Source organism: Nyctereutes procyonoides, unplaced genomic scaffold (assembly GCF_905146905.1).
Source record: "Nyctereutes procyonoides isolate TBG_1078 unplaced genomic scaffold, NYPRO_anot_genome, whole genome shotgun sequence".
NCBI lineage: Eukaryota > Metazoa > Chordata > Mammalia > Carnivora > Canidae > Nyctereutes > Nyctereutes procyonoides.
The window spans coordinates 1138393-1154485 of NW_026575118.1; the positions used below are offsets into that span (position 1 = coordinate 1138393).

Sequence of the window (16093 nt, forward strand, 5' to 3'; positions counted from 1 at the left end):
CTGTATTAAGACAGATAAAGCACTGAGCCTCCACTGCATACTCCAGGTCGAGCTTCCTCTTTAACAGAAGAGGGAAAGAAGAGGAAATCTCCCATATTGGAAATCTGTTGCAAAACATTATCAAAGGGAGAGAAGAAATGCTTAATTGAAGAAAAACAGACACTGCTAAGATTTATGACCTATGTTTTTCAACATTGTTTAAGTATTCCTCAAATCTTTCCGCTTATAGCATAGGACGATGGAGGCTCTGTGTGTGTGTGTGTGTGTGTGTGTGTGTGTGACGATGGAAACACATTATTTCTTTGAAATCTCATGGCTTGGTTTTAAGAAATAGGTACAAACTTCCAGTTACAAAATAAATAAGTCATGGATACATGTATGGGCACATATGTATGGTGTTTGGAATAAAGGGGAAATACCTTGGGATGTGTGATTAGTGTATGGCAGAGTTAGTCTCAGTGAATTTTAAGTTATTCATTATTTTTTTTAAGTTATTCATTATTAACATTGCTATTATCATCCTTTCCTCCTCCTCACCTTCCAAGTTTAAGATGGTTATGTATGTGAAAGCACCTAGTATAGCTATAGCTAGGATCTGCTTATTTTATATCTGAAAAAGTTAAAAATGAGGTATTTGATTCTGGATGACCTCTTTATTTTCCATAGTGACACTGAAAAGTCCGTCCAATAAATCTGACTGAGAAAAAAATCAACTACATCCATGTATATATTTGTTTTTTTTAATACATAACAGCTTTACTGAGCTATAATTCACATATCATACAATTCACCCACTTACACAGTGTATAATTCAACCATCACCACAATCAATTTTAGAACATTTTTGTCACTCCCCCCCAAAAAACCTGTATTCATTAGCAGTCACTCCCATATACCTCCAGCCTCTTCCGTACACATGCACAAGCCAGCCCCTGGAAATCACTGATCTATTTTCTGTCTCTATGGATTTGCTTATTGTGGACATTTCCTATGAAGAGAATCATACAGTATGTGATTTTTTGCAGTTAGCTTCATTCACCTAACATAATGTTTTCAAGATTCCCATGCTGTAGAATCGGTCAATACTTAAATTCCTGTCTTACTATCAACTAATATTCCATTGTAGAGATGTGCCACACTTGATTTATTCACTGGTTGATAGACATTTGCGCTGTTTTGACTTTTTGGCTCTTGTGAATGACACTCTTTTGAACAGTCATGCACAAGTTTTTTGTGTGGTCAGAGGTTCTTATTTCTCATGGTGATACACCTAGAAGTGGAATTGCTATGTCATATGGTAACCCTATGCCACACGATTTCCCAAAGCAGCTGTCCCATTTTACATTCCCACCAGTGGGGAGTGAGAAAGCAACAGCCCAAGATCCGGGACAGGCGGAGGCCAGGAGGGTACAGGACAGCATGTATATATTTGTTAAGTCTAACGCATGTATTACTCTGCTAAGAGCTTCACGTATTTCTCATTTAATCTTTATAAAAACCTTCAGAGAACCCAAATAATTTGCTCACAGGAATTCAACTGGGAATGAAGAAAGGTACAATTTGAACTCTGGTCTGTTTGAAATTTGAAGACCTTGCACCTTCTATAAAATAATGTTATTCTAGTTGCACCAAAGAAAACCACATGGAAGGAGAGATAATGACCAGATTTCACTCACCACTGACATCACTATCAGTGCTTCCCAATTCCAATCAAAATGTCAATAGCAATTGCTCTCTTAATTGGCCATAGACTCCTGGATTGTTCCCTGAAGATTCAAAAAGTTTGGTTTTCTGCAAGCCAGGCCCTTCTACCTTGTTCACACTGTGCATCCTGACTCTGGACAATGTGACAAGCACCTGTGTCATCACTCAGTTCTGCTGCCTCTTTATGAGAGAAAGACTAGGATGGTCAAGGCCATGGTGCTGAAGTCTGGATAGCCCAGGTCAAACTGGGCTACTTCTACCTCCGTGAGAAGATTTGGAAATTTGCCTTGCTGGTAAAGAAGAGTGATCAAATCAGATGCCCCATCAATTGTTTGTGGTGTGAAAAATTGAGGTCAAACCAGAGCAATAATGGCCAGTCCTCAAATATTTGTTTTCTATCATTTGTTTTGGATCCCATCACTAAAGGCAAGACACTTAGCCACTGTAATTTGGTCTTGTGACTATTTTTTTGTGAAATATAAAGTTTTTATCTTTTCAAAGGGGAACATTATTCCTTGCTGTTTATATCACAATTTAAATACAATTTTATGCTCATAAACCTTTCCTTTTTTATGTTCTCTGTCAACAGCTGAAGGTAAACAAAAATAACATTTGAATAATGCATGCTAATAAAATTCATAAAAGGAAGAGTCTTTAAAAGAGAGTTTTAAAGAGAATTTAAAAATCAATTCCATCAAACCCATACACAGGCTAAAAACCCGTATTCAAAACACATTATTATTTCAAGGAATATGACATTTCAAAGCTGCTAGGATGTCTTAAGCCCTTTCAAATTATATGACCTGAGAATATTAAATAATAATTTCTTTTGATTTTGTCCCTAGCTATTCCAGCAATAAAGGAAAGACAATTATGCAAATAAGCCTGGGCAACTTGCTAAAAAGATCACAAACCACTGAGTGTTGTTCTGATGCCTATATTTTATGTTAGCTGCATCTCCTCAAAGAGTGGAAAATGGATTTCTAATTTTCCCCAAAGAAAGTTCACAGAGTATATTGCAGCTTTCAGGGCTCTAAGCTCAGAACACAAGCCAATGCCAGAAATGAAGGAAGGTTGTTTTTTTGTTTGTTTTGTTTTGTTTTTGCTATTCCCCAGAACAAAGGGTCTGAAGGTATCAAGGATTGTATTGGATTTTATTATATAAATATTTTTATAAAGGCACAATCTATAAAAGCAATGAACTAGAGGGAATTAAAGATAAATTGAAAGTCCTTTCGCTTTTCTTGGTCCTGAATTTCCCAGATAATTGTCCAAATTTTCATTGCACTTTTCATAAGGAGACACAGCCATCACTTTGTTGAAGCAAAAGCAACTTTGTGATTTCTTTGGTTCCTTTTTTATCTTAAATTGTTTCCTCATGAGTGATGAGAGCCATTCATATAATCCAGCCCCATGTAGGGTCAAAGTCACAGGCCTGTGACTATAGAATCTTGTCTTCTATTCAAGTTGGATTCACACAATGAGAAAACAATGGAATAAGAGCTGTGTAACTCGGGAAAAAGATATACACATTCTGTGCAATAAATATGAATCTAGCATACCAGCTGGAGAGGAGCAGGGGAAAACTAAAAATAATACCGTCAATTTTAAAATAGTGGAAGCTAAGACATGCCAGGAAATAGCCACATTCAGTTAACATTTATTGAGTGCCTACTACACACAAGGGTCCATGCTAAGTACTTCACATATATCACCTTTTTTCTTCACGAGAGTCCTGCAAACTAAAGACAGATGGATTTTTTTTTTAACAGAGAAGGAAATTGATGTTCCTAGTGGTTAAATGATAGATTTCCAGGCCTCATAGCTGGTGAGTCTAACCAGGTTTCAGATCAGGTTTTCTGATTCTGCTTGAAATGGTTTCTCCCAGAAGCAGAACTTTGGCCAAGGAATTGAGTGCAAATGATTAAGAAGAAAATGTCCACGAGTAGGGATGCAGGATGGGGATGAGCACCAGGAAAGGGTGCAATTTTAGGTGAAGTCTTAGATTTAGATTTTGTTTTGAGGCAAAGGAACTAAGAATTTGTACTTCCTCATCAGTTAGTCTGTGGCTGGCTCAAGTCATTCCCTTCTTCCCTTCTCCAGAGCAACCCTCTTAGGTAGGAGTATTTAGTGGCAAAGCAAAAGCAGAAAACAGATACACAGGGCAGGTGCAAGAATATCATCAGAACCCACTAGAGATTCCAAGACTTGTGCCTCCTATTCTTTCTGTTTCTGTTGTTGTTGTTTTGTTTTTAGTATAACTTTAGAATAAATTCTCCCCCACACCCCAAATCATGGAAATAGAAATGCAACATAATAAAAGCACCCAAATGCCAGACAAATACAGGAAAAAAACAGATACTCCAGAGGGCATCTTTGAAGATTGCATAGCTGGCAATTTCTTTCTTTATTTATTTTTTTATTTTTTTAATTTTTTTTAATTTTTTTTATTTTTTTATTTTTTATTTTTTATTTTTTTTATTTTTTAATTTCTTTAGTTCCAATAGAAAGAACCATTTGTGTCAGGCCTATGGCTTCACAGAGCTTGTATGACCTGCAGTATTTTCCCTTGAGCTTTCCTGGGACTCAAGAGCAAAGGAGACTATTTTTATTGTTGGGTTTGCCTCCTTTCCTAATTTCACATTTTTGAAAGCCTATTCTTGGATAAACTGACAACTACTTATTGGTGTAACTAGTCAAGTAGGATGACTTTTATTTCTTAATAAAAGATGAATTAATAGTACTCCCACTTTACTAAAAGATTTATAAAGCTCCGCCTATCCTTTTCTTTCTACAACTTCTCTTCATATATTTATTTCCAGTGAGTGTATAATTTTTTCTGGCCAAATAGTAGAAACAGTGATATTTATTTGAATGGGCTGCATTAATACTTCTTCAGTGTTGACCATCATGTCATCAGCTACTCATGGGAGCATATCTATTCCAAGACCCTTCTTTTAAACCAGAGATTCTATCGTCTCTACTTCTCTTCTGTTCACGGTGTTGTTTGGGCTATAAACTTGTGTATCACCTCCAGACAAGGAACAGCCTGGCTTTATTTAGCACTGTATTGACCTTCATTGGGAGCCAGAACTTGGATTATAGTCAGTTGTGGATCTTCCACTGGGAACAATAAAAAAGTTTGCTGAGAATGATTAACTCCTCTCTGTGTGGTGTGAGCTACATGCTGCCATACAGCCAACCTAGCAAATTATATATAATGCATAATGTGGTTTCAATGCTAACGTTCCATCTCTCTTCTACAAGACTTGTTAGAAATATCTCTAACCTTGTCTTGTATGTGTCCTCATCTTTCTGTGTCAACCATCTTTGCCCCAGTTCATTCTATTCGTCATGCTTCTCTGTGTCAAAATGGGTACTTCATTTTGATTAGGCTTTGTTCTACAGAGAGTTGCTCTTTCTATAGTTGCTCAAAGTGTATGCTTTCCATACAGGGCTTCAGCTGGCTCTCAATTTATACCATTCTTTGATATAAGAACAAGAGGAAGGTTGGTCTTGCAGCACATGTTCTAAAACAAGCCAGCTGTAACCACCAACTATACCAGAAACGTCTTCCCTTTCCTACATTGCACATTCTCTGACTTATGCTCTCTGAGTGATGTTATGTATGTGTGTGTGTGAAGGTCTAAAGTTGCTGCATTTTGGTATGGGATAGAACAAATTCTGGTTTCGTAGCACCTGAACTATCTCCCTCCCAGTATAGAAAGTACTTACTGTTAATCACAGTTGTGCATCAGGAAGCACTCCTTGTTGATCCTTTTATGGCACCCTATATGGGATTTCCAGAGGCCATCTACATATGGGCAAGGCCTGAGGAGTGTGTTCAGGCATATCTACCTACATTAGTGCTCACCATGGAAACATAGGCTGGGGACTGTAATCCAATTCTCAGAATCTCTGCCCATGCAAAGAAGAAAAATAGGGAGATTGATTGATTCCTTTTAGCAATCAGAACAATTCAGTGAAATATAACCTGTCACTTCCCACTAATCAAATATGAGGGTTTTAAAATTTCTGTGACTTCAGAAAGGGTACTTATGCCTAATTCATAATCAGTTTCAGAAAAGTGACATTCCATAGATCAAATACAAGATAGTCAAACTAGGATTCATTAACATCACATTTAACTATATTTTTTAAAATCATATGAAGCAATAAATTGAGATGAATTAGTAACTTGAGAGAAGCTGAGAAATGTTAGGTATCTGAAAAGACATTTATTACCACAGACACAATTTTCTATCCAATAATAGTGATTGCCTCCATTATAGAAGCCAGAATCTGACAAAGGGGAGAAATATTTCCTAGAAGATGCTACAATTCTGTATGTCTTCTTATTTTCATCTGGACAGAGAACTGAGCTCTTATTCTCATTACTTTCCTTCTGTAAATATAACTTCTAATTTCTTGAAATGTGGGCCAATTCGATAGATATAACCCCAAGGTTTTTTTGTTGTTGTTGTTTCTATGGACTGCAATCCACAGGCTTTAAGATGCATTAAATAAACTACAGAGGTAGAGTTCCTTAGCACAGAGAGAGTTTGTGATCCAGATAATTTCATAAAAAAATAAGGATAGTAAAAAAAATATATCACTGTATTTTTTTGAATGTGGTATATAAAATGATTTAACTTAGATTTTGGAAGTGACTCATCGAAAAGATAGACCCAAAACTAATTTTTTTCCTGAAAATAATATTCAGTGAATTCTGATTAAAAGGGATAGAGAAGTCTATTGGTCATTGTCATCCATCCATGATCAGACAAGAACTGGTGCCAGGCAAAGCCAGATCTTTCTGTGGCCTATTCATAGCTTCCGTGCTCTTTCCATTACTCAAACTTTAGATGAATTTTTGGTTACTACCATGCTTTTTATTTTTCAGAATTAGACTTTCTGAACTTTGCTCTCTTTTTCCAAATTACAATCTCCTCATGTATATGACTAGTTTCACATTCTATAATGTCAGATGAAACCAAATGAAACAAAACTTCTGTTTCAGCCTAGCAAGGGCACATATCTCAGGCATCATGATGAAAAGAATGAGAATATGGTAAGGTTCCTAAAGAATGTGGAAATAAATGCCTTTAATTCTCCTTGGAGGAAAAAGAGTGAAAAATCATACTCACTATGAGAGAGCACTGAGGGGTAAGACGTATGTAAAACCCTTATTTCTTGCATAGATCTGATAGTTGACTTTAAGAATGAAGTAAATTCATTTTCATAAACATTTGAAGATAGAATTATCAGCAGCTTCTGAGTTAGAAAAACTCCCAATCGATCATCTATTTATCCATCTATCATCTCTTTATCTATCTGTCTATCAATCATCTATTTTTGTCCTTTATTCTGTAAGGAAAAATCTAAGATTTTAGAATAGGCAAAGGGATTACCAGATATCCACTCAGTGGAATGGTGGGGTCTCTGGGAATTGTCTAATCTTACAGGGATGTGTGCCTTTGTCTTTCATAGGCTATTCTACAACTCTGTAGAGAAAGACACTAACTTGTAGAAAATAGATGCTAATGCAAATATTTCCTCTTCTTAGCTGTGCAAATGATTCCTGGTCATGGCAATGCAAATGAATTTTGTGCAGTAGAGAATATAAATTTCTGTAAATTAAATCTTCATTTGAGCCAGTTCTAATACCTTACTTGTTCCCTTATGAATGTCTCAAAATTATTTTTAACACATTTATTTTATACCTATATGAGAGTCATAATTTTATGTTTGTTGGAACACTATCCTTTAACAATACTCAATGAGGGACTTCTTTTTTCTTTTGAGAGTCAGAATGATCCTCTGAGGAGGGGCAATGATGCCAGTAGGAGCAGAATCACTTGGTACCACTTGTGGAACACTGCTTGCAGAATAGCAGAAATGGTTGGGATATGGTTAGAAATAGGGCAGGGCTGAGAATATTGTGAAATTGAGAGCAAAGAGCCAGTTTTGTATTATACATGCACACACATTTACAGGTGTACGCCGTAAATATACTTACGGGAGAGAGAAAGGAAGAGAGGAGAGAGCCATTTCTTTTCCTAAAACTTTCCCCTTGCTCTTTATTTCTTGACTTAATATTTTTTTTACATGTATCATTATTTGTTTTGTTTCCTAGAAAGAACTTCACAGAATGCCTGCAATTTATACAGCAGATATATTTATTTTGGCCTGTTGTCAGTTTCATTTCTTTCAAAACAAAATAATTTAAAAATATGTCAGTTAATAATTTTGAAAATCTGTTTTTTTGAGAATATGTATTTATCACTCTTGTATGCTTGCTTAGAGGCATCTATAATTAACTAAAAACATGAATTGATTAAAAAAATTCTTACTAAATGATTTAATCCTTTCCTGTAAGTCACTAGCAGTAGTAATGTTTCTTCAGTCTCCTTATACCTAGATCAATGTTCAGCCTTTCTTTTAATTGAAATAGAATTTTTGAGGAGTACAGAATAGTTGCTTTGTAGAAAGTCCCTCAGTTTATGTCTGTATGATGGTTTCTTTGTGATTAGACCCAGGCAATAACTTTTTGGCAGAAAATCTACCTAAGTAACATGATATCTTCCTTGACGCATTGAATCTAGCATTTTATGAAGTCATTTGGTGCCATTATTGGTAATGTTTGATTTATCATATGATTAAAAATGAAAGCAATGTAGGATTTGACAGTAGAGAGAGAATGAAGAATGGTACATAAAATTTATTGCACTCTGTCTAAAAAGTAACTTATTATATCTGGTAGAAATTTATGTGAGGAGATACTTTTACACTATGAAAGCATTTTATTCCTTCATGAACATTTTAGCCAATTGTTTTAGGATCCATAATGAATCTTGCTTAAATCAATTAGTACTATGATGACTGAATATGGTGATTTTTCTGTCTCTTTCATTTCTTTCATATGTAATATTAAGAAGTCTGCTGTAAAAAAGAGCTGCTTCTTCCTCTCTTCTCATTTCATCCTCCTCTGACCACAAAGTATATCTTCCAAAATATAGGAAAACTGGATTTTATTAATATGGGGAAATGTTTGCTATCCCAATGCAAATCTCTGACCAACCTGGATTAGAGAACATGATTTAGACTCAGGGCCAACCTGGAAACTTCTGCCACTCATCCTAAATCTAGACCAGAGCCCACTTAGGTGAGGAAAACTCCTGTGGAATAACTATCCTGGTTCATTCCTATCATCTAGTGGACAGATTTCATCAAGAAATGAACCATTTAATGTCCTCTCAGGGGAATCCACTATGAGGGGAATCAGGCCCACCACAAGTATACTGTACTCTGGAGAGCACTGCTACAGAGCAAGTCTTCCTTATAAGGTACAGCTTCCCTTCCTACGTTCACATCAGCAGACAAGTGAATTCTGGTTAGAATGACTCTCTGGATCAGTGATAACCTGACACGAGCGTCAGAAATGATACTTAAAATCTGAGAGTAGCAGACAAGTAGATCTAAAACTCATTTATCTGAGGGATAGAAAATTAAAATACTTATTCTGTTTTCTGATATTTGGGGTCTACTAAGGGGAAAAAAAGGACAAGGAAGAGGAGCCACTCATTGCTAGTGAGTCAGCATCTTCTGTGTTGGGTTGAATTGTGTCCCCCTAGAGATGTCGAAGCCCTAGTCCCTAGTACCACAGAGTATGACCTTGTTTGAAAAATATTTGGAAATTGCAGATGTAATTTGTTAAGATGAAGTCATACTGCAGTAGTGTGGGCCCTGAATCCAATATGGCTGATGTCCTGTAAGAGAAGAGAAACCATACGAAGACAGAGACACAGGGAGGGAAGACAGCCATAGGAGGAGGGAGGCAGAGACTAGAGTGATGCATCTATCAGCCAGGAAATTCCAAGGGTTGCCAGCAAATACCATAAGCCAGAAGAGGAAAGGAGGAATTCTCCCTTACAGGTTTCAGAGAAAATATGCTCCTACTAATTGGTTTATTTTAGACTTCTAGACTCCTGAAAGTGTGAGACAATACATTTCTGTTCTTTTAGGCTGCCCAGTTTGTGTGTGGTACTTTGTTACAATAGCCCAGGAGACTAATACAGATTTCCTCATAACAAATACTTAAAACTATGGGGTAGCTGTAGAGTAATGGGTAGAGATTGAAAGAATTTTGAATTGCTTGATTGTAAATGTCTAGATTGATTAGAGGAGACCGTTGGTAGAAATATGGACACAGAAATACAGATCACTTTCTATTTCTTAAAGAATATAGAGATCATCACTAACACAATGTTGTGGCAAATATGAACATTAAAAGAGCTTTTGGTGGGGACTCAGATGCAAACGAGGAGCATGTTACTAGTTCCTGGTGGAAAAAAATCACCTTGCTATAAAGTGGCAGAGACATTGTTTGAATTATGAGAACTTCCCAGAGAAGAACGTGGATATATCACTAAGAAGGATTCCAAGAAAAGGGTGGAATGCAGCTTGGATTCTCCTTGCTGTTTATAATGAAATGTGAGAGAAAAGAGGTCAATTGAAAAAGAAACTGCTATCCAAAAAGGAGCCAGCACTTGATGGCCTGGAAAACGTTCAGCTGCACAGATAGTGTTTTCTGAGATGGGGCCGATGGTACAAGTGGGCAGATTTACAGAGAGGTGAGTAGGCCGGTAACTATCTCAGCAGAAGTCAGTGAGAGAGATGGGGTTTCCCAGGCAGGACCTGTGGAAAGTTCTCAGGTGTTGTGGTGTGGCTCCCTACAACATGCATGGAAGACTAACATGGTTTCTGAGAACCTTTATCCCCAGAAGCAGCACCAGCCTGGACTGAAGGAGACAGAGATGGGAAGAAGTGAAGGAATGATGACTGAGTGTAGAGCCATGGATGCACAGGGCAGTAGGGCTGCTGCTGCCACCACCTGGGCTCAGAAGGTACAGGCCCAGCTGGTGAGGCCACCATCTTCTTGTTCAGAGGTGGGGGTGGTGGAGGTAGGTGTTGCCACCCAGGGCCAAGGGGACAGGATCACTGCCTGGAGCCAAGGGGGCAGAGCACGGGGCCACAGATAATTATTCTCAAGACTTGAAAGCTGATGGGGTTTTCCCTGCTGGATTTTGAACTTGCTTTAGACCAGTGACCCCTTTTTTCCTTGTTAGAATGGGAATGTCTACCCAACGCCTGTCCCAGGACTGAATCTTGGAAGCAGATAACTTCTAGGTTTCATAGGTCCACGTATGGACAGGAATTTTCCCCTACAATGAATGAACCTGAGGCTCACCTATAACTGATTTAGTTAATGAGATTTGGGATTTTTGAGATGAGAGATAGTAAGATGAGATTTTGAACTTAGAGTTGAGGCTGGAATGGTTAAGACTTTTGGGGATGTTAGGATGTGGTGAATGTTGCACACAGGAAAAGCATGAATTTGGGGGTGGGCAGAGGGAAGACTGTTATGTGTTGAACTGTGTCCCCTAAAATGTTGAAATCCTAGCTCGCAATACATCAGAATGTGACCTTATTGGGAAACAGAGTCATTGCAGATGCAGTTAGTTAAGGTTAGGTCATGTTGGGATAGCCTGGCCCTTAATTCCAGCTGACCGGCACCCTCAAAAGAGAGGAGAGGGGTGCCTGGGTGGCTCAGTTGGTCAAAGCATCTGTCTTTGGCTCAGGTCATGATCCCGGGGTCCTGGGACTGAACCCCACATCAGGCTCCCTGTTTGGTGGGAAGTCTGCTTTTTCCTTTCCACCATTTGTCTCTCTTGTATGCTCTCTTTCTTTCTCAAATAAATAAATAAAATCTTTAAAAAGAGAGGGAGGGGGGAGAGGAGAATGCAAGCATAAAGACAAAACCAGGCTGGGAGAAGATGGCTATATATGGTGGAGACAGACAGTGGGTGAGGTCTCTGCAAACCAAGGAGCACTAAGGATTGCCAGCAAGCACCAGAAATAAGGAAGAGGCCAGGAAGGATTCTCCCCTATGGTTTCAGAAACAGGGCATGGCCCTGCTCCAACTTGATTTTAGATGTCTAGCCTCCAGAAATATAAGACAATAAATACTTGTTTTAAGCCCCTGGTTTGTGGTACTTTGTTACAGCAGCCCCAGAATCTAATACAGTGTGAAGTGAGGAAGATCAACTGACCACTAATCAATTTGTTATCAATATTCACCATTTTCAGTGCCAAACACCAAGACTTCTTATTTCTTATTTCGCTAATGAGATAGCCTCCTTTTCTTATGATAATTTATTAGAAATTTACCCTTAGTTTGCCCTTGAGATTCTACTGACAGAAGTCACTTTGATGGTTATCTGAGCCATTTGTGTAACAAAATATGGTGGAGAAAGAGTCTTATCACCCTCTTCATCTTTATATCTGCTTTATCATAGGCCTCCCTACATCAGTGTACACAAACATTTTTGAACGTATCCCACAAGAAGAAATACATCTGCCATTATAACCCTGTGTTCACATACCTATGCATTCACATAAGCTGAAAAAAAGTCCCTTTACCATCTTTAATACTTGCCAAACAGACGTTTTCTATTCTATCCTATTTTTTTAAAAGGGGATATCCACCTGTATTTGTCTTCTTGGGCTGCCATAATAAGGTACCACAGACTGGGTGGCTTAAGCAACAGGAATTTCTCTCTCACATTTTTGAGGGTTGGGGAGTCTTAGATCAAGGTGGTGTCAGATTCTGTTCCCCGTGAGGGCCTCCTTCTTGGCTTGCAGATTGTTGCCTTCTCTCTGTGTTCTCACATGGTAGACAGACAGAGAGAGAAAGAGCAAAGAAACAAGCTCTCTGATGTCTTCTTATGCAGGCACTACCTCATGACCTCATTAAAACCTAATTACCTCCCAAAGGTCCCATCTTCAAATACTATCACATTGAGCTTTAGGGCTTTGACACATAAATGTTGGGGTGGGGGGATGTCATAATTCAGTCTACTGCACCACCCTATATGTTGATCTCATCCTCATTATTGGGTAACCCACAGTTTGAAAAACGCTGCTATATGGCTGATAATTTGAACTCTCAACTCTAGCCTCCAGAGCAGGCTGTACTAAGTTGTATGCCACACCCTCCTCTACCTTCCTAACCACATGCAACTGAAACACCACCGCCCTATGTGGTTTAGAGATAAATAAGTCTAAGAAATTATAATGACAAACATTCCTTGAAATGAAAAAAGAAATATGAACTCTCAAGTTAAAAAATATATTTATCATGCAAAAGTAAGGTTTTAGCTGTTTTCAAACAGAGTTGCAGCCATACTAAATCATTGTTTCTTGGTATTCATAGCAACTAGGCACCTTTTATTCATGGAGCTATTATATACAAAGGCCCTATGCATATGGAACTCTTGGATTATTCATTACCACTCTGTTTCCTGGTCATCTCAAACAATTGCTCATGTCCCTAAACCAGGTTGACTGATTTTCTTTCTTTCCTCAAATAATTTATTGTTTGAGTGAATCGACCAAGTAACAGCTTGTGTTCTGCAGATAATGCAAGTAAATGCAGAGCTGACAGCTAATCTAGATGAGACCATTTGTTCTGGGTGAATCTTGATGTGGTCTTAAGAAAAACAACCATCAGAAACTATTGCTTGACAGATAAGCTAATAATTTTGAGAAACAGAAGGCACCTATTATTCAGGCTTCACTTTTTAACTTGTTTCTTAACTTGAAGTGACTTGGGAATGATGAGAATAGATGCTTCAATGATGTTGAGAAGAAATATTTGGCTGGTTTCCTTTAAACTAATAAACTATTTTCATTGTCAGGGATTTTTGCAAACAAATTCATCCTATTATCTAACAAATATAAACAGAAAGAATTGCTTGGAATCAATCACTCAAACCCGAAATCAACATTTTTATCAGAAATATTTTAGAATGTGTTTGAGTTACATTACCAGGTCTCTAGAGTTGGGCCATTTGGTATATTTCACATTGCAATTATTCTGGAGTATTTACTGGAAAGTTGTATTTCTCTAAAGAAGTTGATTTCATCTCTTCACCATTAAGGTTTTTCGTTGGTCGCTCTAATGGTGATTGGTAACTTCCATATTTAAATTGCATGGGCTATAATTATCACTGCGATCATACTCTGTGGTTTGGAACTGTAAGCCTTGAGCAGTCAGAAGAGAGCATCTGAAAAAAAAAAAAAAAGAAGAGAGCATCTGTTCTCTTGTTAGAGTTCAACTATGGCTAATGGGCAAACCTCGGATGGTTTACTCTAATGCTGAATAAAACATTGTAGTCAAGGACCTAGGACTGATCAGACTGAGAAAATAAAAACCGGGCTCTAGCCAAGTTTTGGAAGCAGTGTGAGCATTTGAATGTTTCCTTGCAGTGTCTTGAATAGGAAATAAAAGATTAAGAAAACTTTCTTAGTTAATGCCAACGTAACACTGTTTGCTGTTATATAACGTTCCTGTCCAAATAATTCTCAGCAACCTTTAAAGGTGGCATGATCTCTACACAAACAGAAACACTGGTTGGGTGCCTTAATTTTCAGAAGACATTGACCTCTTTCTGTTATTGTTAACCAATTTTCAAAGATCAAGGAATTACCTAGAATCAGCAGTATAGAATACATGTACTTTGAGCATTTTTATCCAAAGCCCAATTGTACAAAATTCATGGAACATTGCTATGATTTGTAGCCTATTCATTTCTCAGTTTGCTTGAATTGAGGGAAATTATAAAAAGCAGTCATAATAAATTTGCCCTCACATCATTGTAGGGATGTCACTGATTGAAACACTTATCTTCTATATTTAGTTAGACAATAGGCAGGAGAACTTATTTATCCTTTAGTGTCCCAAATGAGCTAAGGAATGATAATTAAATGTCAACCCATATGAAAGTGATGAAATGTCTCAGTTTGCCCAGGATGGCCTGGTTTCTACCTTTGTTCTGATGAAATTATTAATAGTGACCACTTTTATTATATTCAAAAGTATCTGGGTTTGAAATTTCAATCATGTGGTCGCTGTACCACAGGAACACAAAATCTGTCTAGTGTGGGGTTAAAAACAGGAGACAAATCATCTACCCCCTTAGAAGCAGTTGGCCAGCCTTGTTACAGAGTTCCCATGTGGCTAGTAAGCAAACCCTGCCATTGGTCTACCCAAGTGAATGCCAGGTGAATGCCTTGTAGCCAAGGATCCAGACCTGATTAGGCTTTGGGAAAATAAAAACCCAGCTCTGGCCAAGTTTTGGAAGCAGTGTGGGCATGTGAATGTCTCCTTGCAGCATTTTGAATAGGAAAACTTTTCTTTCATAAGATTATAGGGATCAAAGTAAAACCATGGTCATGGAGGGAATTGTTCTTAATTTTGATAAATTCTATGATACATAGCTCAAATACTGGCAGTGTCCTGTATGTGAATCCTCATGCTGATGACTTTGAAATACCTGGATCCCACAAAGAATCTATTATATGGCCAATACTGCTGTTTGGAACTTTTTGTTCACCTCCAAGAGGGCTTTAAGAAATAACTCTATGCATGAATAACACTTAAGGAACAAAAACTGTTTCTTTCCTTGAATATATTTATAAATCATCAGTATACTTTTGTCATCCTCAACAGTACAATATTCTACTGCATGATGAATGCAGTCATTATTTCTTTAAAAAATCTTTTTTTTTTAAAAAAAAGATTGAAAATACAGTAGCAATTTGAATTTGTAAATCAGGCATTCTAAAACCGCTAGCAAATTGCAGACCTACAAGTCAGCCACCTTTTTATCTTTTCCTTGATGGGTGAATTGAGCAGAAATGATGAAGATTAAATCAAGGACGCATGAGTTCCATCTTCATCAGTTTCTGAATGTTGCATGAGCCCTGTAGTTCCATCTATAAAATGGCATTGTTAGGGAATGAACAAAGCAAGCAATTGATACTTTATTCTTATTGTTGCTTATTACCTTTTTCAAAGTACAATTGAGTGAATAGTGATTACTCCTGCATAAGCATAAATGCCTACATGTGGAAGAAGCGAAAAACTAAATGGCATGAAAATAGCTTTCAACTTCCAAAATCATTTTCTCAATCTGCTGAATGAGGCCAGAACTGGGCAATATACATTAAATATAAAACAGAGTAGACTCTTCCAGTTTTGTTATTTAGAATCCAATAATGGAAAGTGAACATTTAGTTTTCTACTTATGGATACAACTAAGGGAAAGTATGTAGTAACATATCCTTTAGTTATCCATATCTCTACTACTTAATCTGTATACATGACAGTTTGAAAAGCCCTGATTTAGGCTGGTCATGTGTAAAACTTTACTAACATTTGAATCCACCTCAGATGTTAGCCAGGTTTACTCCACTGCCATGACTACCAAGGAATTGCCGTACATACCCTATGCATATGTTTTAGGTAGATATCTGTGAAAGGAGT

The 16093-nt window shown here is 37.5% G+C and overlaps 1 pseudogene; it reads left to right on the top strand.

Annotated features, from left to right (window-relative positions):
* Positions 1-10460: 10460 nt before the first annotated feature.
* LOC129515519 (elongation factor Ts, mitochondrial-like) overlaps positions 10461-16093 on the top strand; it is a 110590-nt pseudogene continuing 104957 nt past the window's right edge.